The sequence below is a fragment of the Macrotis lagotis genome, chromosome 8, assembly GCF_037893015.1.
Source record: "Macrotis lagotis isolate mMagLag1 chromosome 8, bilby.v1.9.chrom.fasta, whole genome shotgun sequence".
NCBI classification, from domain to species: domain Eukaryota; kingdom Metazoa; phylum Chordata; class Mammalia; order Peramelemorphia; family Peramelidae; genus Macrotis; species Macrotis lagotis.
This window is the reverse complement of record NC_133665.1, coordinates 166,625,316-166,652,562: the sequence shown is the minus strand read 5'-3', so window position 1 is coordinate 166,652,562 and position 27,247 is coordinate 166,625,316.

Sequence of the window (27,247 nt, the reverse complement as noted above, 5' to 3'; positions counted from 1 at the left end):
GATACAATCTGACTAAATTAGAGATAATCTGTATTTCATTTATGACTAGATATGTACATGTTGTCTCCCTTGTTAGAATATAAGCTCCCTGATGTTAGGGACTGTCCAATTTTTGTCATTGCATCCCCAGCACCTTATACAAAGTAGATTTTTTGGGGTGTTTTTGGCAAGGCAATGAGGTTAAGTGACTTGCCCAAGGTCACACAATTAAGTGTCTGAAGCTGGATTTGAACTCCGTCTTTCCTGACTCCAGGGCCAGTCTCTAGTCACTGTGCCACCTAGCTACTCCCTTACAAAGTAGATTCTTGATGAATGCTTGTTGAAATGAAGAGACTCTTCCCATCAAATTTCTAAATTTTCTTTCTAGAAAACCTAAAATAAAATCAAAGTTGGCTGGACCACTAAGGCCTTCATCTTTTTTGCCCATTCAAATATTACTTAAGAATGAGGAGACTTGAGGGGGAAACACAACTGTCTTCAAGGACCTATCAGGATGGCATATGGCACATGAGTAGAAATTGCCAAGAAACAAATCTAGGAAAATCTAGATGTCTGGAGAAAGAACGTAACAAACAGCTACCCAAAAGAGGAATGCACTAAAAATAATAACTAATATTTATTCATTTAGTGCTTTTAAGGATTGCTTGCAAAACACTTTAGAAATATCATCTAATTTGAGCCTCACAACAACTGGGGGCGGTAGGTTTTCTTAGGATTCCCATATCACAGACAAGGAAACTGTGGCAGATAGGGTTGAGTGACTTGCTCAGGGCTGTCCAGCTACCATATCTGGAGATGGAATCAAACTAAGCTCTTCCTGATTCTGGATCTAGCACTCTGCTCCTTGAGCATTAACTGCACAACCTTGTGTAGGGTTTGTCCAAGAGGCTTTAACCATTTTGAGGGTAGAGACCGAGCTACATGGCCTCTAGTTCTTATCTCAGCCCCAGGTGTCAGGATTCTGGATGCACTGATTCTCAAAAGGGAGCTAACTTGCCTTGGGCTGACTGGCCTTCCAACATCGTGGCTCATTCCCATTCTTGTGGCCCTCAACCATAAGGGGTCAATTAAATAAACTGATTTGGGGTTCAAAACAGAGACCAGGTTCCAACCTGCTGATATTTCCCTTTGCCCAGGAACCAAAGACTCTATGAACTTGAAAATACATTTTAATCTTGGCCAGAACATAGCGACCAGGCAGCAACAGCTGTGTTTTTCAGCCTTGACCAATCCCAAGCATTGAAGATTTACAATTTTAAGTTCTGTCACTGGGGATGCCAACTGTCCTCCTCTCCGAAGCTGCCCAGTTGTCTTTGTAGGGGCCTTGAAGTGGTTTCCAAGTTGTTTGAACTCCCCCAAATGACAATGCATCCATAGAGTCCAACTGAGGAATGGAATTCCCTGTTTATATCTGAAGATTCCTCCCCCCTCTTGAAACCCCCATATGCAGAGACACTGATGAAACTGGAACTAGATTAAAAGGAACATGCTGACTTTTAAAGAAGTTCAAAAAAGGGAACGATGCAAAACAGCTCTGAAGCGGCCATCCATCCATTTTCTCAGCCCCTTGCACCCATCCTGGGATTCATTTGCTCCAATCCATCACCGATTCATCATACTCATCCACCAGGACCTTCAAAGCAAACACTCCATCTGCTTCCACCATTTACCAGTGTGGAATAAAAGGGAAGGGGGGAAAGTAAGGAAAACATATCATCAGGTTCCCCCATGCTCTCTAATGGGTGTGAAAAAAAGGATGGAGAGAAGCTTAGCTAATGAAATCCAGAGCTTCCTCCATTGTAAGGCCTTGGACAAAGAAGGGCCAGTCCCGGGCTGTTGGGAAGGGAGAGGAGCAGCTGGCTTGGGGGAAAGTCTGAGAGTTAGAATGTGGGAGAACTCAAAGACATGAAGAAGGAAAAGGAAGAAATGTGGAGACAGCCCATGGTCATCTTGTGTGACAGTCTAGTCTGGGTCACAGGTATCCCTGTTCTTTGGAGGGGGAACACAAATAGTATTGGGAAATAAGATATCTCTGCCTTTGTCTCTCTCTCTCTCTGCTCTCTCTCTCTCTCTCTCTCTCTCTCTCTCTCTCTCTCTGTTTCTCTTTGTTTTTTGTCTCTCACTTTGGTTCTCTCTCCTCTGTCTCTCTGTCTCTCTGCTGTCTCTCTGTCTCTGTCTCTCTCTGTCTCTCTGTGTCTCTGTCTCTCTCTGTCTCTCTGTCTCTGGCTCTGTCTCTCTCTCTCTGTCTCTCTCTTTCTTTATTGTAATTTTCTTTGATTAAAGGCCTGAGCAGTCACTATATTTCATCCCTCTTAGAACAGTCACTTGCCACTTGGGAAAACCATGTGGACATGACCTTGTGGTAATTTGTTCTGTGGGCATGAGAAAAAGTCATAGATTTAGAACTTAAGGGAGCTTAGAGGTAACTCCCTCATTATAATGCTAAGGAAACTGAGAAAGGGAGGTTAAGTGACTTGCCCAGGATCATGCAGCTAGTAAGTGTCTTAGGTAGGATTCTATCTCAGGTTTTCTGGACTCCAGGTCTACCTTGTCACATAACTAGCTTCAGTCAGTAAGAATAAAGAGACTTGAGACTTGAGAATAAAAATATCAAGGATTGTCCATATGAACCATTTAAAAATTAGGCTTTGTGATGCCCAGTCACAAAGATATTGGAGAAAGGACCTCAGAGACCATATAATCCAATCCATCAGAAGAGTTCCCTCTGCAAGAAGCCAGGCAAATGACCTTCTAGCCTTGGCTTGAAGGCCAATGCTGACAGCAGATGCATTTGACCACTTACACAGAGGACAATATTAGCCTGCCTACAAGATGAGTGCACTAGCCTTAAGTTATTCATAATTAACCTTGGCCACTGGGCTTCAGACCAACCTTCCTATGTCAGAGACAAAGTAGCTTCCTTTGCTACTGGAGACTCCTTGCCTGGCCAAGGATTCCAAGAACCCATGCGAATGATAGCCTTGAGTTTCCCAGGATATGACACAAGCTACGTCTTGTTCAGACAGATGTGAAATTTCTAATTGATTCTGATAAGAATTCAGTAAGTTAGCAGGGGAATGAACTATGTGCACAGAGAAGTGGATGAGGATCCTCTGTGGATGAGGATGCTTATGTCTGGGAAAATGAAATGGTCAAGGAGATGGAATGAAAAGAGCATTTGACCCAAAGTCAGGAGGAAGCCAAGTTCAAACCCTGCCTCTGGAAACAATTAGGTATATGACCATTGGCACATTTGTTAACTTCTGTAAGTCTCATTTCCTTCCCTTATAAAAAGAATAACATTTTTTCATTAATTTAAATGAGACATTAAATCCATCAAGACTAACTATTTCATTTAACAGATGAGGAAACTGAGGCCCCCAAATGTTAGATGACTTATTCAGGGTCATGTGATGAATCAGAATTTGAACCCAGGACTTCCAGACACCATTGAAACAAATGAGGTGCCATAGGCAAAGAGTTATATTGCATGTCATTTGTTGGTATTGCTTTCCAGTCTTACTCAGTTATAACAGTTCGGCCCCCTCTTCACAAGCGGGAAGGCACAAGTCTTTCCTCGTACATCATTTTATACTTTTCAGTCTCCTTTGCTGGTTGGGAAGCCAAGGTTTTCCCTAGTTTGAAGAGAGAGTTGGTCCTTGTCCCCTGACTATCCTTCTTTTGGCTAGGCAGTGGGTGGGTTGAGGGGCTTCACAGGTGGTCCGCCTTTATTTTACATGTACCAAGAACTGGAACTGAGCCACTCCCATCCAGCAAACACGTATTAAATGCTTCCTGTGTTACTCACTGTGCTAGGCAGGCACCAGAGACACGGAGAGAATGAAATAGTTCCTGTCCTCAAGGTGCTTACGTTCTGCTGAGGGAATATAACTTGTACACAAGTAAGTAAAAGTCAAATATATACAAAGACAAAGTCATTTGAGGGGGAATCTTTAGGCTTTTAGAACTGGCAGGTACCTCAGTGATCATCTAATCCAACTCCCTTGTTTTCTGTCATGAGCATGAGATCCACAAGTATCCCTACAATAAACTGATGTAGTCTGATGCTAAAGGAGACCTCACTTCACTTGATCAATTATTCTCAAAGACTGAAGTCAAAAAAACTTGCAAAGCTGGCATTGATACTATGCTCTCATCCTATCTGATGCTCCATGTTATTGGCAATTGAGGTAGATTTGCTATGGGAAGTCTTTTCCAATGCCCTTGGTTCTTATTGCTTCCTTCCTTCTCAGGCTATCATGTATATACTTATCTGGATTAGTCATGCAACAAACATTTTTAAAACTGTCACTATGAACCATAGAGTTACAGAGAAAGACAAAAAGACCTGGAGGAACTCCCATTCTAAATAGTGCACACGTAATATGAGCAAAGAAAATGGACACCTATAGAGATTTCTGGGGGGAGGTAGTAGCAGTGGGAGTGGGGGTAGAGGGGACAGAACTGAAAAAGGCTTCTTGTGGATGGCGGGAGATGTGGACCTTGCATCCTATCCCCCTTAGCACAAATGGACTTTAACATCAAAGGATATTTTTCATTTTAGACATTAGACATTCATTTAGACAAGTGACTAGCTCACTGGTACACACTAGACACTTAATAAATGCTCCAAATTGCTAGTTTTGAGAGAAGTGGAGGTGTGTAGTCCATTGCACTGAGGCCCCTAGCCACTTAACATCAGGGTGAGCAGAGCCTTGTTCTTCAGAGACTCCAAATCTGGCCACCACATTTCAATCCCATCTGTTAAAATTTCCCTTCCAAAGGAGAGCTATCTCTTTGCAGTCCATTTTCCCAGGGGGATTTAGCTTGAAGAATGAGCCTGCAATTAGGCAGGTCACCATGAACCACCAAAATGAAAGCCCTTCAAGTGTGGGAAGCCAAAGGAACAAGGCCATTTTCACACTGGCATTACTACCCCAGATGTCCCGAGCACAATATCCTTGGCAGGCTCCTAAGAACATAGGCACTTTCAGGAGGAAACTAGAGAGCCTACATTGAAGAGACCAGGCCAGGGAATGCTAGCTGAGCTTAATGGGAGAGATGCAGAAGGAAAAAATCTCAGATCCCACAAAAATTTGCCCTAGCTGGAAAAATTGGCAGAGATCCCATGTATGTTTGGTGAATATCATTCCGCCCCCCTCCCAGATGGATTGGCCTCCTCCTTTATAGTGGCAAATATTTGGTATCCAAAAGGAATTCAACAAACACTTATTACTTGTCTCCTGAGTGTATAGCAGGGTGGAATAATAGCCAGAGAACTGGCCTGGGAATCACTAAGACCTGGGTTCAAATTGCACTTCTGACATGGACTGGCTATATGAGTGTGGGCAAATCCTTTAACTTCTCACTGTCCTGGATATCTCTGCAAGACTGCAAGAGAAAGTTCTGCCTTCTCCCTCTGCCAGTGTTATTACAGGCTCAATGTGGAGCACAGTGACCTCTCAGAGATTACTTTCCATTTACTCTGCATTGATCTTGTAAGTTTTAATGAATAGAATGAGTAACCCTAAAGTTAGCGCAGTCATAAGCTAGGATCTCAGGGTCAACCTGTGAGTCAGTTTTTTGGTTAGGATTTAATCTCCTTGAGGATAGGGACAGTTTTTTTTTTCCTTTGTATCTTTAGTACTGAGCATAGTGCTTAGAAGAACAAATGTTCTATTGTCTGTCCATCCATCCAACTGAATGTCTATCTATCCATCCATCTATGAATCTTATCTATTCATCTGTCCACTAACTCACTCATTTATCCATCCATCCGTCTGTCTGTCTATCTATCTATCTATCTATCTATCTATCTATCTATCTATCATCTATCTATCTATCATCTATCTATCCATCCACTCACTCATCTACCCATCTATCATTTATCTTTCTTTCTTTCTTTCTTTCTTTCTTTCTTTCTTTCTTTCTTTCTTTCTTCTTTCCTTCCTTCCTTCCTTCCTTCCTTCCTTCCTTCCTTCCTTCCTTCCTTCCTTCCTTCCTTCCTTCCTTCCTTCCTTTCTTTCTTTCTTTCTTTCTTTCTTTCTTTCTTTCTTTCTTTCTCTCTCTCTCTCTTTCTTTCTTTCTTTCTTTCTTTCTCTTTCTATCTACCTGTTTTCTACCTATCTATCCATCCATCATCTATCATCTATCTATCTATCTATCTATCTATCTATCTATCTATCTATCTATCATCTATCTATCTATCTGTCATCTATCTGTCTATTTATGTCTTTTTTCTTTCTTTTTTCTCTTTCTTTCTTTGTTTCTATCTATGTATCATCTACCTATCTATCTATTTTTATCCACCTGTCTATTTTTCTATCTATCTATGGACTATCTAGCTATCTAGCTATCCATCCATGTATACTTCTTGGTCTCTCTGTGTGTAAAGATAATAAAACTCAGATTTCATTCTAATTCTGAATCTATGATTTTGGAGGTCTGTGATTTCATTGTTGTGGGTATTCTTGGCATTGAAAGAAATCACAATTTTTCTCTAAAATTAGAGATGGCAGGAAACTGAGAATTGATATTCTTTAGAAAACAAAAGATATTTGTAAATACAGATGCTACTGGAGACTCAGCAGGGGGACCTGTAAGTCATCCTCTCAGTGTCTGGGTAGATCTTCCCTCAGTGCTTTCTGGAGCAGTACCTTTCCTTTACACCCATGGGCATGCATTTTCAAGATGTCCAACTGAGTATGAAGGCATAGTCTGTGACCTCAGCATAGTGAAACACAACTGGTTCATATGGGAAAAGAATAATGGAATCCTAGAATGTGAAAGCTGGAGAGAAACTTAGAGGCTATTGAGTCCAACTTTCTAATCTCTGACTGTAGTCTCAGTAGCACAAACTGACAGAGTTGACATTTTTCCTTCGACTTACTAGTGAAAAAGAGACAGGTGTCCAGTATTGCTGAAGAAAGTCATAGAGGGACATGGTAGAGCCTCAGCTCTTCATGTGGCCTGGGGTTACTAGGGTTAAGGATTCACAGAATGTAGACGTGATTAATGGACTTGTAGTCTTTTGGCTAAATGGCACTTAAGACTGGATTTAGAGATGGAAGGAAAATTAGAGATCGTCAAGTTTGACCCCTTTATTTTACAGAAAAGGAAACTGAGGACAGGATGAAGGAGTGACTTACCCTGGATCACACAGTTAGGAAGTGTCTGAGGTGGGACTGGAATCCACATCTCTCTGGCTTCAGCTCAAACATTCTATCTAGTTGCAGAGGGTAGTTGGTCTTGGGATCACTTCCCAATCTGAGGGGGAAAAAGATCATAAGTTAGATTTGGAGCTGAAAGGAACTTTTGGTCCAAATCTTTCATGTTGTCAAGTGAGGAAATGAAAGCCCAGAGGTGATTTGTCCAGAGATGCCCAGCTAGAGTCAGGGTGTAATCCCAGCTTGCACAGGGTAGGCACCCATTGGGATTTAGGGAGATAGAATAATTAAGGACTTGGAGTCAGAGGACTGGGACTGGAAACCTAATTCTCCTCTTTTTATTTGATGTGACTTTGGGCATGTCACTGTATTTTCTTGGGCCTCTGTTTCCTTATCTGTAAAAGGGGACTTCTGAATGAGATACTCTCCAAAGTTCTTTTTAACTCTATGATGCTATGGATTTATTGGAGAGCAGCTCAACTGGTTAATGTACTAGGGTTGAAAGAAGTGGGCAGGTTCTTGAGAGGGAGAGTGTTCTTTTCTGTTCTGTGTAAGATCAGAGCTGGGTGGGACCTCACAGACCACCTAGTCTAGTCCCTTCATTTTACAGAAGGGAGAGTTGAGGCATAGGGATTTGCCCAAGGTCACACAGTTCATCAGGATCAGGGTCAGGATTTGAACTCTTGTCTTCTGATTTGAGTTATTGCTCTTTACTTTATGTCCCATTTCCTTGTTTTGGAAAACCCTTTGTCTTAGCTGAAGCACCATCTTGTGATGTTGCTTGAACCCCTCAATTTTGTGTCAGTTGAGGTGTGGCTGCTCAATCAATGCTGTTCCCTTCCCACAATTTGTCACAACAGCAGAGCTAACATGATGTGCAGAAGGAGACATGATATGATAATCAACATATTCTTGAGCCATGGTCTTTCCATCATCTGAATTTACAGGGCCTACAAGACACTGCAATCGAGCTGTTCGCCATAGTTTCTTCTTGAAGAAGAAGAAGCAGAAGGAGAAGGAGAAGGAGAAGGAGAAGGAGAAGGAGAAGGAGAAGATGAAGAGGAGGAGGAAGAGGAGGAGAAGAAGAGGAAGAGGAAGAAGAGGAAGAGGAAGAAGACAAAGAAGAAGAAGAAGAGAAGGAGGAAGAAGAAGAAGAAGAAGAGGAAAAAGGAAGATTCCAAATTAATCCTTAATTCTTTTTGGTACTCACTGAAAGTTTCTCCATGTTCATAGAGAGTTAAAAGAGAAGACAAATCTATCCCTGACAAATTAAAACAGGAAATGCAGATTGGCAAGGATTCTTCCTTTCTTGGTAGGAAAGGTGGAGAGCTCTGTCCAAGGCCTAAGTAAACAGCTTAAGCAGACAAAAGACCAGGTGTTTTCTTTTTCTGAGGACTGGAAATTCAGCAACAACTTACGTCAGACTTTTTGAGAGGCCCAGGCATTGGAACATAAAGATTTTTCTTTTGGAATCTCCTTGCAGCCAATTGCCACCCTGATTCAGCTGCCCCATGGAACCATGCCAAACTTGGTGGCGGGATGAAGGAGGTTGTGGCAGTTGGATCGTAAGAGAATCTCCTGGAGCCAAGAAGATTTGTTTTCCAAGAGGTCTGCCATAAAAAAGTGGAATCCTTACCAATGCCATTCCTTCTCAGCTGCTCCAGAGTTCCGAATCCACAGACAGATTTGTATGGTGCCAGTTTACATGGGGATTTAGGAAGCTTGTAGGCTTCTCCTGTAAAGGAGAAAGAGGACCCTGAATAGTTGGTGAGATTGTCTTATGACCCTACCACGTTCAGAATAAAAAATATTTTATTTATTTATTTTTCTAACTCCATGCAATGGTAGTTTTCAACAATCATATTTTTTTTGCAAACTTTTGAATTTCACATTTTTCTCTCTCCTTCCCTTCCTTCTCTCCTCCCCTACCAGAAAGCAATCTAATATAGGTTACACATGTATAATCATGTTAAACATAGAACCATATTAATCAGATTGTGTAAGAAGAATCAAATCAAAATGGGAAAAATATGAGAGAGAGAGAGAGAGAGAGAGAGAGAGAGAGAGAGAGAGAGAGAGAGAGAGAGAGAAGAAAAACATAATACCTAAGACGACTTTCAAAAATTGAAGTAAGTTTTGGTCTGCTTTTAAACACCCTAGTTCTTTCTGTGGATATAGACAGTATTTTCCATCACAAGTCTTTTAGAACTGTCTTTGATTATTGCACTGCCGAAATGATCAAGTCCATCAGAGCTGATCATCACCTCATTTGTTAGTGTTTTCAGTGTTCTTCTGGTTTTGCTCATTTGACTCAGCATCAGTTCATTGTAAGTCTTTCCAGGCTATTCTCAAGTCCCATTCCTCTTGATTTCTAATAGAAAAATAGCACATTCATATATCTCAATTTGTTCAGTCATCTCTCATTTGATGGACATCCCCTCAATTTCCAATTATTTGCCACTATGAAAAGAGCTGTTATAAAGATTTTTGTACATAAGAATTTTTTCTTTTCTTATTTTTTGAATTTCACAATTTCCCCTCAATTTTGTTTCCCTCCACCCCCCACCCCCCACAGAAGACAGTCTGATAGTTTTTTTTCTTTTTTGGGGGGTAAGGCAATGGGGTTAAATGACTTGCCCAAGGTCCCACAGCTCGGTAATTATTAAGTGTCTGAGATTGGATTGAACTCAGTCCTCCTGACTCTAGGGCCAGTGCTCTATCCACTGCGCCACCTAGCTGCCCCAGTCTGTTAGTCTTTACATTGTTTCCATGCTATATATACATTGATCATAATTGAATGTGTTGAGAGAAAAATCATATCCTTAAGGAAAAACAATAAAGTATAAGAGATAGCAAAATTACATAATAAAGTAACTTTTAAAAAAATAAAGATAATAGTTTTTGGTCTTTATTCAAATTCCACAATTCTTTCTTTGGATACAAGATGGCATCCTTCATCACAGATACCCTAAAATTGTCCCTGATTATTGTACTGATGAGCTGAGCAAGTCCATTAAGGTTGATCATCACCCCCATGTTGCTTTTAGGATGTACAATGTTCTGGTTCTGCTCATCTCACTCAGCATCACTTCATGCAAATCCCTCCAGGCTTCTCTGAATTCCCATCCCTCCTGGTTTCTAATAGAACAATAGTGTTCCATAACATACATATACCACAATTTGTGCAGCCATTCTCCAGTTGATGGACATTCACTCACATATGGATTTTTTTTACCCTTTTTTGTGATCTCTTTGGGTTCCAGACCTACTTAGTGGTATTGCTGGATCAAAGAGTATACCAGTTTTATTGGTCTTTGAATGTAATTGCAAATTGCTCTCTAGAATGGTTGGAGCAGTTCACAACTCCACCAAAAATGAAATAAGTTCCAGTTTTCCCACATCCCCTACAACAGTGATCATTTTCCTTTTTTAGTCATATTGGTCTATCTGATAGGTGTGAAATGATTATCAGAGTTGTTTCAATTTGCATTACTCTACTCAATAATGATTTAGAGTACTTTTCAAATGACTAAAGACAAGCTTTAATTTCTTCATCTGAAAATTGCCTTTTCATGCCTTTTGGCCGTTTGTCAATTGGGGCATGACTTGTATTCTCATAAATTTGACTCAGTTCTCTATATATTTTAGAAATGAATACTTTGACAGAAATACTAGTTGTAAAAAAGTTGTTTCCCAACTTACTACCTTCCTTTTAATCTTGGTTTCATTGGTTTTATTTGTGCAAAACCTTTTCAATTTTGTAATCAAAATTATCTATTTTGTATTTCATAACGTTCTTTAACTCTTCTTTGACATAAACAGCTCTGTTTTCCATAGATCCATCCAGTAAACTATTCCTTGATCTCCTAATTGACTTGTGATGTCCCCTTTTATGTACCCATTTCAACCTTATCTTGGTATAGGGTATGAGGTCTAGTTTCTGTCATATTCTCTTCCAGTTTTCTCAGCAGTTTTAATCAAAGAGTGAGTTTTTATCCCCCAAACTGGAATCTTTGGGTTTATCAAATAGCAGATTACTAAAATCATTCACTATTGTCTCTTTTGAACCTAATCTGTTCTACTAATCTACCACTCTACTTCTTAGTCAGTACCTTGCAGTTTTGATGACTGATGCCTTATAATATAATTTTAGATCTGGTATAGCTAGGCCAACTTCCTTTTCGTTTTTTTCATTATTTCCCTTGATATTCTTGACTTGTATTACTCCATTTGAATTTGGTTACTATTTTTTCTAGCTCACTAAAGTAATTTTCTGGAAGTTTGGTTTGTATGGCACTGAATAAGTAATTCAATTTAGGTAGAATTGTCATCTTTATTATATTAGTTCAGCCTACTTATGAGCAAATGACATTTGCCCAGTTATTTAGATCTGATTTTTTTCTTGTGTGAAAAGTCTTTTAGAGTTGTTTTCACATAGTTCTCAGTCTTGACAGACTCCCAAGTATTTTATTTTGTCCACAGTTACCCCACCACTTTTGGTGGACAGATGCATGGACTGCAGGAAGGAACTATCTTTTGGAAAGAAATTTAAGGGAGGGCACCTTTTGGTGGGGACAATACTTATAAAGTAGCGCAGATGAAAGAAGAAAAACATGATAAAGTTAAGAAAACAACCTATGAATCAGTGGAAATTTCAGTTATGAATTTTATTCAGAAAGAAAATCAGTTGGAAAGAAAATTTAGATCCATGGGCCTGAGAAACAGGTAAAAAAAGAACTTCTAGAATTGATGACATTGATGAAGGAGAATTAGAGATTAGGATACTACAGACAGCACTTGTGTTTCTTTAGAAGGCATTGTAAAACTTTTCTTTGACAGATCTCCTTCCCTGATTATGTTAAATATCACAGAGTTTTATTATGCTCCTTCTGTATGGGGAGGACAGTGCCAAGTGTTGGTGAACTAGGCAAGTTATTCAAATGAATGTGTCTTCCGAGTATAGGAAGAAGTAGCTCCCATCCACGGTGAAATGGGACTAATAATAATAATAATAATAATAATAATAATTCACATTTCTATTGTGCTTTAAGATTGAGAGTAAATATTCTTCTTAACTTATAGCTAAGTAAACTGAGGTTCAGAGATGTTAGGTGATTTGCTTATGATCACTCAGCTTTTAAGTATCAGAACTGAATTATGAATGCATGTCCCCTGAACACAATTGTGAATTATGAACCCAAGTTCAACATTCTGTCTACAATGTTTTAGCCTTGGATAAATCTTCATGCAACAAAACATTTATTATGGAAAATCTGTATGATAGCTTAACAATTTACTATAATTTGTTTTGCTTTTTCCTGCTCATTTTCTTAGAATGAAGAAAAATCTTTGCATATGTAATGAATATCTTACTTAAATCTGTAATCATTCTGCTACTTGCTTTCAATGTGAGGTTAATATTTGGCTTCAATCCATATCTAGAACATTCTCTGCCAACAGACCAGACAGGGGAAAAAATAGCAAAGCATTTAATTAGGACAGATTATCAAAGCAGATAATGAAAAATAAAGCAATGGGAAATTCCTCCTAAGCAAATGAACCTAATTTCCCAAAGTCTTCTGGGCTGATGGGGGAAAGGGAACAGTTTTATTGTCTTGGAAAACTCATACTCTGAAAAAGAATCACATTGTAGCTAGAATTCTTTTCCAGCTTGAATTTTCATGCTACTGTCTCTTGTCAGCCAGCTCCACCTCCCTGGTTCTCAACTTCGTTTTTTCAGAGTTTCCCATAGTCCTGGAGTTCTCTTGCTGTGACTGACCCTTTCCATACTGGCATCTGTTTAGGTTCCTCTCTCTCTCGCACTTTTCTCAGCTTAGGTGCTCTATTGTCTGATGGCCATCCACAGAGTTGTTATTGCCATTCCCTGAAGTAATACCTACTTTTGCTTCATTTCTGAAGAATGCTATCTTTCAGAATGAGACCAATCCTGGGTCAAATTACCTTGAGACTAAGGGAGCCCATTTTCAGCTCTTTTATTAGGTCTATTGCACAACCAGCTCACATACAACATTGCCTCTTATGTCACTGTCACAGACCTACTTGCCTCCTTCATAGAAAGGTCCCCAATCCCTTCTTTGTTGGGTTAGGTGAAGGTATTCCTTTCTCTTTCCCCAGGAGATAGGCTATATGCTTCACACATGATCTAGACTTCTCAATTAATCTTGATGAAGTTTGAGATAAACCAATATATCACTTTTAATTTGCCTTTTCAACTTTCAACTTCCACTGAATTGATTTCCTGATAGCTAGTGCTATCATATGAGGGGCATTTAGGTGGTCCCTGGAGTCAGAAGAACCTGGGTTCAAATTTGGATAAATTTGGACTCAACACTAGTTATGTGATCTTGAACAAGTCACTTAACCTGATTGGCTCAATCTAGGGCCATCTTTAATTATCGTGATCCATATCTGGCCACTGAACTCAAATGACTCTGGAGGACAAATCCAATTCATGGCAACATCATCTCCCTGATGCCTTCTTCGAGAATGAGGGACAAACAGCAAGAAGTCATGTGAACTGACTTGTAACTTCTAATGAGGCATTTGGTTAGCTGGAGAATGAGGGACAGAGCTGGTTAACTCTCCTCTGAATTGCCAGTCTAGAAGTAACTAAGTGTTAGTTCTCTGTTGTTTTTCCATACCCTGACTCCTGAAGACTGTGACTGGATGGAAGCTCTTCCTTCAATAAGGTTCCTTAAGTCTTTAAAACTGCAGTGTAGGAATGTCCATATCCTTTAACCAAAAGATTCCATTGCTAGGCATGTACACCAAGGAGATGGCTGACAAAAAGAAAGACTTCTCAAACACAAAATGATAGCACTTTTTGTGGTAGCAGAGAGAAACAAATAGATTGTTGATTGGTGAGTGAGTGGCTTAAGAAATGGTGGTACATGAAAGTAAAGAAATCTTACACTACTGTAAAAAATGATGAACATGAAGAAGAGAAAAAAGAATGGAAAGATAGCACAGGCTGTGAAGTAAACAATATATTAAATGACCACAACAATGTAAAAGAAAGAACAGCCACATAACAATCAAGAATGAAAGTTGCAGAATGATAAAGCACAAGATTGATGCCAAAGAAGAAATATGAGAGGACACATCCCTCCATTCCTTTATGCAAGAATGTGCGTGTGTGTGTATGTGTGTGAACCCATATCTTCTGAGTCCAAGTGTAAGAGTCTTCCTTCCTGTCTCTGTGTTTTGAGTTTATAATTTCATTTTGTATATACTCAATACAAAAGCCCATTAAAAATGCACAAAACCCCAAAGCCCAAACCCAAGAAACAATCAAATATCAATATTCTCTAAAATTATTTTTGTTTGTCCATCATAGACTCTATAATATAGAGAAAATTAGGCCTAAACATCATCCAGACTGATTGGGATCTTGTGGATAATGATCCAGTAAATTCTTGGTTTTCTATTCATAGTGATCTAGTTTAGGATCATTTTTATTTGTTTCTTTTGGTCTTTGCTCTATCATCTAGCGATCTATTTTTCTTTTTTTTTTTTTACTTAAAGATTTAATTTATTTTGCTTTTTATAATTGTTCCCTAATCTTACTTTCCTCCCCCACCCCACAGAAGGAAGTCTGTTAATCTTTACATTATTTCCATGGTATACACTGATCCAAATTGAATGTGATGAGAGAGAAATCCTATCCTTAAGGAAGAAACATAAAGTATAAGAGATAGCAAGAGCAGACAATAAGATCAGTTTTTTCCCCTCTAAATTTAAGGTAATAGTCCTTGGTCTTTGTTCCAACTCCACAGTTCTTTCTCTGGATACAGATGGTATTCTCATTCACAGACAGCCCCAAATTGTCCCTGGTTGTTGCACTGATGGAATGAGCGAGTCCATCAAGGTTGATCATCATCCCTCTGTTGCTGTTAGGGTGTACAGTGTTTTTATGGTTCTGCTCATCTCACTCAGCATCAGTTCATGCAAATCCCTCCAGGCTTCCCTGAATTCCCATCCCTCCTGGTTTCTAATAGAACAATAGTGTTCCATAACATACATATACCACAGTTTGCTAAGCTGTTCCCCAACTGAAGGGCATTTGCTTGTATCTTTCTATTTTCTATCTATTTATCTATCTAGGATCATAGCAATCCATTTTTATTTGTTTCTTTTGGTCTTTGCTTTATGTATCTATCTAGATCTAATATATATATTATCTATCTATCTAGATCTATTATATATACATGTATGTATACACACAAAGGGAGAAAGGGGGAGAGAGATAGATAGATAGATAGAGAGAGAGAGAGAGAGAGAGAGAGAGAGAGAGAGAGAGAGAGAGAGAGAGAGAGAAAGCCTTCTTGTTTGGTTGCAACAACCTCAGCTGCCTGTCCCTGGCCTTGAGCCTGCAAATTCATCTGGAGTCCACCTACACAAATTTTCTTTCACTGTTCCCATCAGATCAGATTTTTAGGCAAAGCTCTTTGGCAAGAAAGGAGCTCCATATACCACCTCCACCCTTTCTCCAGATGGAACTGTGAACCTTCCTTTGATTAACACAGGTTAGACTGGCTGTTCTTGGGAAAGAAGACACTAAGAATGACTCTACAGAAGGAGGGCAGACAAGGGCAAGTGCTCTCATACCCATAGGACTTGAACAGGAAACTCATCCCACCTGCCTATTCTTTCCAACTCTTGGCTAACTAGCATCTCTGGGAGGAAGTAATGGATGAATGTCCATGGAGAGTAATTATTTTGTAGGAATGAGAGTTCTCAGGGGACCAAGTCACTATTTTGTTGGAGTAGAATGTGCACCTATCAAGATGACTTCCTCTCCCCGTTAACTTATTTATAGAAAGACTCCCCAGACCTCAAATGCCTCCTCCTCCCAAATCTTAGTCTTCAATTAATGTGATTAGCAATGAATTAATTTAACCTCTCAATTCTTATGGCCAAGCAAATTTTCAAAATAACATACATTTCTTTAAAGTATTTTTATATCATTTGTTTGTGTATTCCTTAGTTTCTTGATATATCACTTCACAAAAAACCATTCTTATAACAGATTCTTACATTTTTTTGCAACATGAACTCTTTTGGCAGTCTGGAGAAGTATATGGGATTCCTTCTCAGAATAATATTTTAACTTTATAAAATATATAGACTTCATGGAGGAGGTGGCACTTGAGTAAAATCCTAAAAAATTCTGCCAGACTGAGATTAGCAGGAAATACATAGTGGGGAGCCTCTGAGGGTTTTGAATGGGGAAGCAATGAGGTCCAGTCTGTGAGTTGGGAATATTATTTGGGCAGCTGGGGAGCAGGTTGTTCCAAACTTCTTTCAGGAGCTTCCACTAGTCCTGCCAAATGGAATGGACAACATGTGAAAGAAATACACCCCTCCTTCCCATTCTCACCCCACCCCAGAGCTCTGATCACCCTATGCTGGTAACCTTGTTTCCTAGTAAATGATGCTTCCTAGTTATTCAACTGAAATTTTACTCTTTCTACATTTCTCTTTCCCAATTGCTAAGAGATAAATGTTGGTTGGTTGGTTGGCAGTTCTTGCTCTTCATCTCTAAGGGATAAATACAGTATCATCGAATACTAGACCTGGGAGGGACTTTAGACATCATCTAATCCAGCTCTTTCTTTTTCCAGAGAACTGACAGCACTTCTAGTTTCCCCCTTAGTATAAAATAAATTCTTCTAACTCCATCAATAATAATAATCATGATAATGATAACAGTATTTATATAGAGTCTACTATGTGTCAGATATTCTGATATACAAATATTACCAAGCTCTTAGAGAAGTATAGGATCCTCATAATCTATGAGCCTTCAAAAATCATTTAATCCAATCTTTTCATTTTATAGTTAAGAAAACTGGAGGAAGCTTAAAGGCCATATAGGTAGTTTGTATCAGAAGGGAGGTTTTGAACCCAAGGCCTCAGGCCTCATGGGCCTACCCCTTTTCCCTATTGGGTCCCACTGAATTTGAGCATTTTGATTATAGTCTGACTGTATCCTGTTATCTAGAGACCAGGATATCTAATTTGAGAGATGCTCATCATTGGGATGGCCATTTTCCAGCCATTGTCATTTTTGAAATCCATCTGCTGAGTTGTACGGTGTCTTTTGCATTCACCTTCATTGAAGGGATATGGGCAATTTCCCCAAGACTTCTCTATCTATTATTCTGTGAGAATCCAGGCTCTCATTCTAAATGACCTATTTGACTCAGCCCTGGTAGCTCTTCCCATTTGGATCTAGCCAATGTAAATCACTTCTTTATTGTAATTAAACAAATTGTTTGCTAAAAATAGCCACTCATCACCCCAAGGCTCTGTCCTCAAGTGCCTCTGCCTTCCAGTCCTAGGTCGTTAAGGATGCCCAAGTCCTTTGCTTCCATTCCTAAATCCCGGGAGATGGGAGAAAGACAGAGTTAGAGCATAGGATCTTTCTTTCAAAGATGAAAACCAGAGGGTCTGCATCCTGATGCCTCTTCCGTTTGTAGACAGCTGGCCATGACTGCTACCTCAGATGGTCAAAGTTTTGCAATGAATCTCTAGTCAGGTATAAGGGCCTACTCTTGAATCAGAATACTAACTCACCTCTGCTTTGTTAGGAGAAGGTGAACCTCTTATTCATTTTGGCAGGCTCTGGTGCTTACAGTGGCCATCATCTTCTGTCTCTCCAGTCTTCCCTGGGTTCATTTCGAAAAGTGTTTCCAAGAGCATCTGAACACCTCCAAATATAGCCCACTCTGGGGTAGCATCAGTAGTAGCAGAATGGAAGAGCCCACTAGGAAATGGTCTGCTATTTTATAGATTCAGATGGAGCATGGATGGAAACCTGGTCCTGAAATATAGTCCTATAGAGCCCAAATCCCTATTTCACATGAGGTTACCTTTCCTGACAACTGCATTAGAAAGTGATTTAATTCTGGTTCTGTGTGCAGGAATGTTGAACTTGGAATCAGTATGATCTGAGTTCAAATTTCCCTTTAGTCACTTACCACCTGTGTAATTCTCAAGTCACTTAAATTTTTTGAGTTTCAGTTTTGTTGTTGTTTAATTGTTTCAGTTGTGTCAGATTCTTAGTGACCCATTTGGGATTTTCTTGGCAAAGAAACTGAACCAGTTTGCCATTTCCTTTTCTAGGTCATTTTACAGATGAGGAAACTGAGGTAAACAGAGTTAAGTGACTTGCCTAAGATTACATAACTAAATATCTGAGGCCAAATTTGAACTTGGGTCTTTCTGACTCTAGGCCTGATATACTATACCTCCTATCTGTACCTAGCCTCAGTTTGCTCACCTGTAAAAAGGGCATACTAATACCTATAGTATCTCTCTCACAAGGCTATTGATGAGGGCCAAATGAGATAATGCCTCTCACGTGCTCTGCAAAATTTAAAGCCCATTGTAAATGGCAGTGATGATGGTAATGATGTAAGTGGGTGGAGTTTAGAAAAATATAAAATAATTTTGAAAGTCCCTCATTGGGTCTGGGAGAGAGAAATGGGGGGAGAGGGTTCCAGTGGCAACTGGAGTAATCTAAGGCTAATATCAGCCCAGGTGTGCAGCCTAATGGGTCTTAATTGGGAACCAGGTGAATCATAAAAGGAAGCTAGAGAGGCTGGGAGCAAAAAGAATCATGTATCCACATATACATCCTCATGTAAAACTCTCCAGAAATGGCATTTTCTCCATCAAAAAGAGACATATATCCCCATATACACCATCATGTAAAACACTCCAGAATTGTAAGTCCAGACACATTCCTGTATCAGGAGTTCATGTTTATTGATAAATGTCAAATTCATATTCATTTCTCTCCATCAGAGCATCCAAATTTGTTATCTGCAGAAATACTTCCTTGCTGAAAAGATTAGAGGGTCAGAGATAACTTTACAGTTGCAATGATTTTCTGATCAATGATTTGTGATATACAGCCCATCCATCACCTTAGAAGTTATTAATGGAACATTAAAAATGAAAAATAGTATCTTCATCCTCTCAGTACTCCGTCCTCATCACTACTTAAACCATTTATTTCACAGTCTTTCCATTGTGACTCTGTGGAGTAGTTTAAATAGTCTTGGTGTGTGGTGAGGACCCAGGGTTGAGAAGACCTCCATTCAAAGCTTCCCCTTCGCTGCCCCCCCCCATATTGCCAACACGATGCTGAATAAGTCACAGAATTATAGCTCTAGATGAAGAAATGACTTCAAAGGTTACCCACTCCAAGCCCATCATTTATTGCCCAGGAAATTGAGATTAAGAGAGCTTTGATGACTTTAAGTCACATAAATAGCAAATGGAAAAGCTGGGATTTGAACTCAGACCCTGGGACTAAAGATCTACAGGAATGCTCAATAACCTTAAAAAAATCCTTTCCATTATGAAATTGATATTCATCAATAAAAATGAATGTTCTGATATAGGAATGCATCTGGACTTTCATTTCTGGAGGGTTTTACGTGATGGTGTATATGTGGATACATATGTATCCATGCATGTATATGTGGAGAGAATGCTGAGTTTTCCATATTATTGCCAAAGGGTTAGCTGCCTCTTATAATGTTGTAGTCTGAGAGGAGCTCCAAGGAACAGAAAAAAGAAAGACTTTGGAATCTTGAGGCAGGGAGGGGAAGCCTGGATCCTCAATGTTGCCCTGATTTTCAGTGTGCTTCCCTAGAGACTTTGAAGAGACAACTCCTTAGCTGAGATCTTCTCACTCCCCTCTAATGAACTCATTCACTCTTTTGTATTTTCTGTCATAATTATAACTTAACATGATTTCTTCTTGTGGTTTTGATTATAAAATGGGAATAACTAAAGTGCTATTCATTATGATTTTTGAGTGCATATATATTATATTTTATAATATATATGTATATATATGTATATACATATATATATATATACATACACACACATATATATATACCAGTAAACTCCCCCATTTGATGGGAAGAAAGTAAAAAGTGTCTGCTAAAAGCTAGTGACCAGGGAAATGACTTTTGTTCTAAGCCCAATTTGGTCTCCAAACGAGCGATATTTTAAGGGGGGGGGGTAGACAGATATAATTCTAGTATGAAACCCCTCTTGTGGATCGGTGAAGGAAGAACCAAACACCTAGTCAAGGTTGTTCTGCTCTCTTCAAAGAGGAAACCATAGTCTGTCTTGGAAAGGAGTGGGGCACATTCCAGAGATATCTGTTCATATTATATAGTAATATGCCTAAAATAAAAGAAAAACAGAGCAATCGTCATGTGTTTAATATTTGCCAGACCTGCAATAATCTTTCCTGAAAGAGGAACCCGCAAGGTTGAGAGTTCAAAGAAAGCATCTTGGTGGCTCATTTTTATTCCCCTGGTGTGGGTCAGAAGGCAGGGTTTTCAGAAGATAGGATATTCAGTACTTTTCCAACAAGGAGTTCCCAGCTGTATTTTGGGTCAGTTCACTGTGATTTGAGTCAAACCACTGAGAAGGATAATTATCATTAATTCCATTAATTTCAATAATTCCATTAACTTCAGAAATGACCCCTCCTTTCTCCCAACTTTGTGTTTATCAGTCATACTAAAAGATTTTTACAAATGAGGGTTAAGTCTTATTAAAATCTGGGGGGGGGGTTAGGGGGTGTAGGTTTTATTTGATGAAGTTTAGAGACTCTGAACTAAGGATACCTATTCAATTGTCAATTGATTAACCCACCAGGGGTCTTTGTTTTTTAGATGAACGATGTCATTTTCACCTCCCTTCTCTTAGGGGTTCAGAGATGAGTTAAATAAACATATATTTTTATAGGGGCATTTTTCATTATTCACAATATCTAACCCATGAGCAAGTTGACAAATGTTTAAACAACTAATGTGTAATATATATTTATATAAGGATATACATATCTTACACATAGAATAAATAAATATGAATTTGAATTTCATAGTATATGAAACTGCTTTTGTTGCATCCAATTTTTATTGGGGGATGTATATTAAATTAGATACTATAGTAAGAAAATTGCAATTTTTTGTGTTCAGTTTTCAACTTCTTAATTTCTTCTGTCCAGTTAAAATTGTTTTGAATGTTCTTTCAATTAAACCTCAGTTATCTATAAAATGGGGGAATAATAGTCCTTATTTCACTGGGTTATCATGAACATCAAGGAATATAAAGTGATTTTCCAATATTCAGCCTGATATTCATGTGAACTAGCATTATTATATTATTATTATTATTATTATTATAATATTGTCTAAAAATGTCCAGTTGAAAGAGTGAGTAGAGGACTGCAAAATTGAGAATTCCTTCCCATTAGGCAGCCTTGCCTCCCCGATCCCAGAATGGCATGGTACCAACCAAGTGTTCTCCTATGTTTATACCCCAAAGGAGGTTTTGACAATTGTGAAACACTGAAATTTAGAGTAAACGTAAAGACCTAACCCAGCCTTATTTTAAACTCACTTGTCATAATTTGAAGGCAAGCTCCAACTTTAATAACAAACACCCAGTGTTATGACATTTTACCTTTTCCAACTATTTATGTAAGCACAAATATTTCGTTTTAACATTTGAAACACACGGTTAACATAAAACAGTCCACATATTTAAATAGAGTAAGGTTTTCATTTCAGGAGATATTGTTTAGTTGAAAAGGTTAATATTGTTCAATGGAATGGAATGTTGCTAAATTACAAAAAATAAAAGTGTCTTCTCATTTCAGCCATTGAAAGAAATGTGATCCTAAACCCAGTGGGGATGTGCTATTTCTCTTTTAAAGAAATTTTTTAATTGATCTATTTTGTTTTGATTTATGACCATGTGGACAAGTGTTCAATTATATAAAGAACAGAGAAAAGCAGGTCAATGCAATACTAGATTTCAAAGGTTGAATGCATAGCTTGGGATTTTAGGCATGAATATTTGCTTTGACACTTATTGTGTAAAGCTGGGGAAGCACCAGAATTGTTTGAGACTTCAGTCCTGCCCTGCAAAATGAAGGGAATGGATTAGATGACCTCTCCATGTCCTTCTGGCTTCTATGATCTACCATCTTAGGATCCCAAAGAAAACATTGGTAAAACCAAAAGTAAGTACAAGAAATTTTTTAAAAATCCCTCAAACAATATAAAAAGTTTGAAAACAATGAAGCAATCCAACACAAAAGATGTGATGGTGAATGATTGTACATGTAACTACATTTCGGTTCTTTATCAGTTGTTAAAAACGTAACAGGCGTGCCTTGGCAAGGATTCCCAAAGAGTTTCGGCTGTTGAGACAAGGTTGGAAACAACTAAAGGGAGAAGGGCTGGGTTGGGTTGGGTTGTGCCATTTTTTTTAAGAAGAAAAGGATTGAACATTAAAAAAAATGGAGATCACAGAATCAATCTTTATCTATGCCTGGGCTTGTCCTTCCCATGATTCTAGAATAGACCAGCTTATAGCAGTTGCCTCATCAAAGTATGATGTGCACACAATGAGGTGCAATCATAATTCCATATGACCCAATTTATGACCCAGTTGGTCTTAGCAGGAAGTAGTTGGGGATGGGAGATGTAGGGGTGGGTATGGGGGGGATCAGAAGCCAAAGTCCCTGTCAATGAGTGATGTGAGAATATCAATCAAATGAAAAATAAGTGAGAAAAAGTAATGAAGAGGTACCTTACCCTGAGTCCCTCAAATGAGTGGACATTGACCATATGAGGAATTTGTCTTTGATTGGAAAGCCTTGGGGGCTACCTGTTTCTTCTTTGTGGGAGAAGCTTTTCCCAGAGTTCCCAGCACCTGAACCTTTTTTTCTTAGACACCTAAGTTTTTGGTGGAGAAGTAAACTGATGGGCTGGTGTCTGGGTCTGGGAGAAGCTGTGGGTATAAAGCTGCATGCATTTGTTTTTGATATCTTAGAATTTTATTTCTTTTGCTATTATGGTCATCAGTCAAAAATTGTATACAATTGTACTAGGCTTCTGTGAGATTGAATTTCAAGGAAGAGGAGAAGACCATAATTTTTCCCCCCTTGATGAATAGAAGCAAGAATTATAACAGTCTAATTTGATCAAGCCCCACCCTCCTAGACTAATGAGAACAATCTTGTTCCCCTCCCACCATACCAAGAGGAAAGAGAGGTAGCTAGTTCTATGAAAATCATAGACAGCTTGGCAATTCCCCTGAGTACTCTGTGTTGCTGGATGGAACATGGACCGTGGTACTGAGTGTGGGGCCACAAGCACCCGACTCATCAAGAAATGGGGCAGGCATCTTGGCAGTGGAAGGAAGGAAGGAAGGAAGGAAGGAAGGAAGGAAGGAAGGAAGGAAGGAAGGAAGGAAGGAAGGAAGGAAGGAAGGAAGGAAGGAAGGGATAATATTTATTAAACTTGATTATGATGCAGATTCTGTGCTAAACATTTTGGAAATAGTATCTCCCATCAGTTCCTTGATACTCTCACAGAATAGAGGATCATGGGCTTTAACCAACAACAGAGTGCCTTTATTATCCATTGTATTTAATGGGAATATAATAGTTATTGGGTAAAATAGTGGGAATTAAATAATAAATTTAATAGTTATATTTTAATAAAGTAATCATTTAATAATAAATTTAATAATTATGTTTAATAATGTATCATTGGTATAACTATAATTAATCCATGTATATTTTGGTTTTGATTCTTTGTCTTCTCTGCATCACTTACTATGTCTCTCTCTACTTTGTTGTTTTCTTCATATTTGCCATTGCTTTTGATATAATAATCTTTCATTATATTCACATACTATAATTTATTCAGCCACATCCCAATCATAGTGGTTTTTTTTTGCTGTTATATGAAGTTCTGCCATGAAAATTATTGTATAAATAATCCGTTTCTTACTGTTAATTACCTCATTAGGGTAAAAACTTAATGATAGGATTACCTAATCTCTAAAGGGAAGGGAATGACCATTTTTGTCAATTGTGTGATTTCAATTTGCTTCCCCAAAGTCCAATTCATGCATTGCTCCAACAACGGTCATTAGCAGGCTTCTTTTCCCTAGTCATCAATTTTGACTTTGTTAATTTGTTAGTTTGTTGTCCATACATAATATATTAGAGTTGTTCTAATATGTGTTTATTTAAGTATTAGCAGTTTGGAACATTTTACAAAAGGTTATTGATGGTTTCTATTTGTTTTTTGATCAATGATCTTTTGTGTCTTTTGACTACTTAGCTTTCAGGGAATGGCTTCAGTCCCGTGTCTCTAAAGATTTTAGATTTAGGTCTTTTATCCGGAATGTTTAATACAAAGAATTCCCCTGTCTCTTACTATCTGTCTTTTCTTCTCATCCTTGAATGTACTGCCTTTATTTTCACAAACCATTTTAATTTATTTAACTAATAATAGTTAATATTTATTAGTATTTTAAGGTTTTTTTACTTAGTATTTTAAGATAAGAATTTTTGCACATATCTAATTTTATCTATTTTTTATGATTATCTCTATATCACAGCTGGTTAAGAATTCCCCCCTCTGTAGTTTTGAAAAATATCTCCATTCTCTTTTTTTCTTATTTGTTTGAAATGGCTTTGATCCTTAGATTCCTGATTTATTTGGAATTCATTGTGAGGTTTGGTGCAAGTTGCCAGTCTCATTTCATTTGCTGCCAAACTGCTCTCTGGTCTGCTGCATAGTTTTTGTTGGATGATGTATTTCTTTCTGAGTCATTTGTATTATTGCATTTACCACATATGGGACTGTTACTACATTTCTTCTTATACCTTGCTTATCTTATCTAGTCAATGAATTTATTTTTTTCTATTTTATTCAGTATGAAATAATGCAAATTATTTGATTATTCACGTTTTATCATCTAATTGAGATCTCACAATGTCTTTCTCCCTCTTTTCCTACTCTTCTCACTGTCTTAGTTTGATCATTTTAACCTTCGGTTCTGACATGTGAATTTTGTAATTATTTTGTGCAGTTCTATAAACTACAGTATTTTGAATGTAGATTTCTCTGGGTAGTGCAGCTACTTGTTTTCATCTGATCTGGGTTCAAATCCTTCCTCTGCTTTTAAGTGCCTTTATAATCTTGAACAAAAATAAAAATAACTAATATTTATACAGTCTGCTTTAACATTTTCAAGGCACGTTATCTGTATTATTTCATTTGATCCTCACAACAACCTTATTATTTCCATTCTACAGAGGAGGAAACTGAGGCAAACAGAGGTAAAGTGACTTGCCCAGGGTCATATACCTAGGAAATGTGTGAGGCAGAATTTCTTTCTGACTCTAGATCCATGCTCCTAGCCATTAAACTGATTACTTGCTTCTTTGGGCTTTAGTTTCCAAATCTCTGGGCAGTTCAGGGTAGAGTAGATAGATCCCTGGGCTTGGAATCAGAAAACTCATATTCCTGAATTCAAATCTGACCTCAGACAATTATTAGCTGGATGGCCAAGCTGGGAAAGCCACTTAATCCTGTTTGCCTCAGTTTCCTCATTTGTAAAATGATCCAGAGAAGGAAATGACAAACCACTTCTGTATCTCTGCTAAGAAAATCTCAAATGAGATTATGAACTGAAGCCACTAACAACAAAATTCCCATTCTCTACATTGAAAAGATTGTCTCAGGTGATTTGTAAGATTCCTTCTAATTCTCAGTCTATGATCTTAAAATGACTTTGCTCCCTCTTGAAGAGTACCCATTCCCTCTCTTCCCTTTTTGCCTATAAGTATTTAACTACAGGCTCTCTGTGGGAAAAAATTATTTACTGTATATTATTATTAACTCTCCTATTCCTCCCATCACTTTCTTAAGTCTAAACAACAATAAAACAGTAAATCAAGTGCTGATTTTATCAGCTGCCAATTTCTAAGGTATAAATGCTCACAGTGAAAATTTAACAGCCAGCTCTCCTGAGGGCAGGTAGGGGCTGCTCTGTGGAAGTCACAGGAACTCTGTGGCCAAGGAGTCCCAGGGGCAGGAGTTAGGAGAGGAAGGACTTTGCCGAAAGGACTTTGTTTCTATTATGATCATCATTGTTAGAAGGAAGTGAAGATCCCTGAAAAGCTTGGACTGCCATTTACCAGCCTTGAGACTCGGGGAAGTCATTCAGAAACTGGAAATGGAATTCAAAAAATCCTTCCTTGTTCTCCCCTTAGACTCCCATAGGATGTTGTAGGAAAAAGAGACATTGGAATTAGGTAGGTTGGCCACTATTTAGAATTCTGATCTTAGAATTGGAAGACCTGAGTTTGAATCCTTCCTCAGATACTTATCAGCTAGGTGATCTTGGCAAGCCACTGAGTTTCCTGGAGTCTCAATTTTCTATCTTAAAATGGGGATTTAAAAAAAGCCTTTCTGGCCTCAGACACTTAATTGCTTGGCTGTGCGACCTTAGGCATGTCACTTAACCCCATTGTCATAAAAAAATTTTTTTAAAAGCCTCAGAAGGTCATTGTAATGGGCAAATGAGATAATAGAATTACAGATTTAAAAGTTATCTCTTCCAGTCCTTTAATTTTACAGTCGAGAAAACTGAGGACTGAAGAGTTTGGTGTCTTGTACAAGGTCATGCAGGTAGTAAATTGCATGGCTTAGACTTGAACTCAAGTCCAGTGACTGTAATTTCAGTGCTCCTATGGATGTACCATCCCACTTCCTCCACCTTTAAATGACCTCTGAGGTCCCTTCTAACTCTATGAGACTGTAATAGATATTCTATATGATATTATAATAGAGACTGAGACATTTGTAAGGTGCTTTGCCATATGGAAAGTGCTGGGAAGCCTGGTGGGTTCTCATGGACTCAGATGGGGTAAGACTCACGTCTTCTCCCCCTTGACAGTTCTGGATTTCCCTGGATGATATGAGTGAAGAAGTCAAGAGATCTACCAAGATTCAACAGCCAGTCAGAATGGTCCAGACTCTTAGACCTAAACCTTTTTAGATGTCTCTGTTGCTAATCAAAGAGCCTTCTATTTTCATCATATAATTAACCAAGTCAAAGCAGTTAAAGAATGTTTATGCATGCTCCCCAAATCTTCCAGTTTCTTCAAAATGCTTCCCCATATGGCATCACAAATAGCCTGGAAGCAGGCT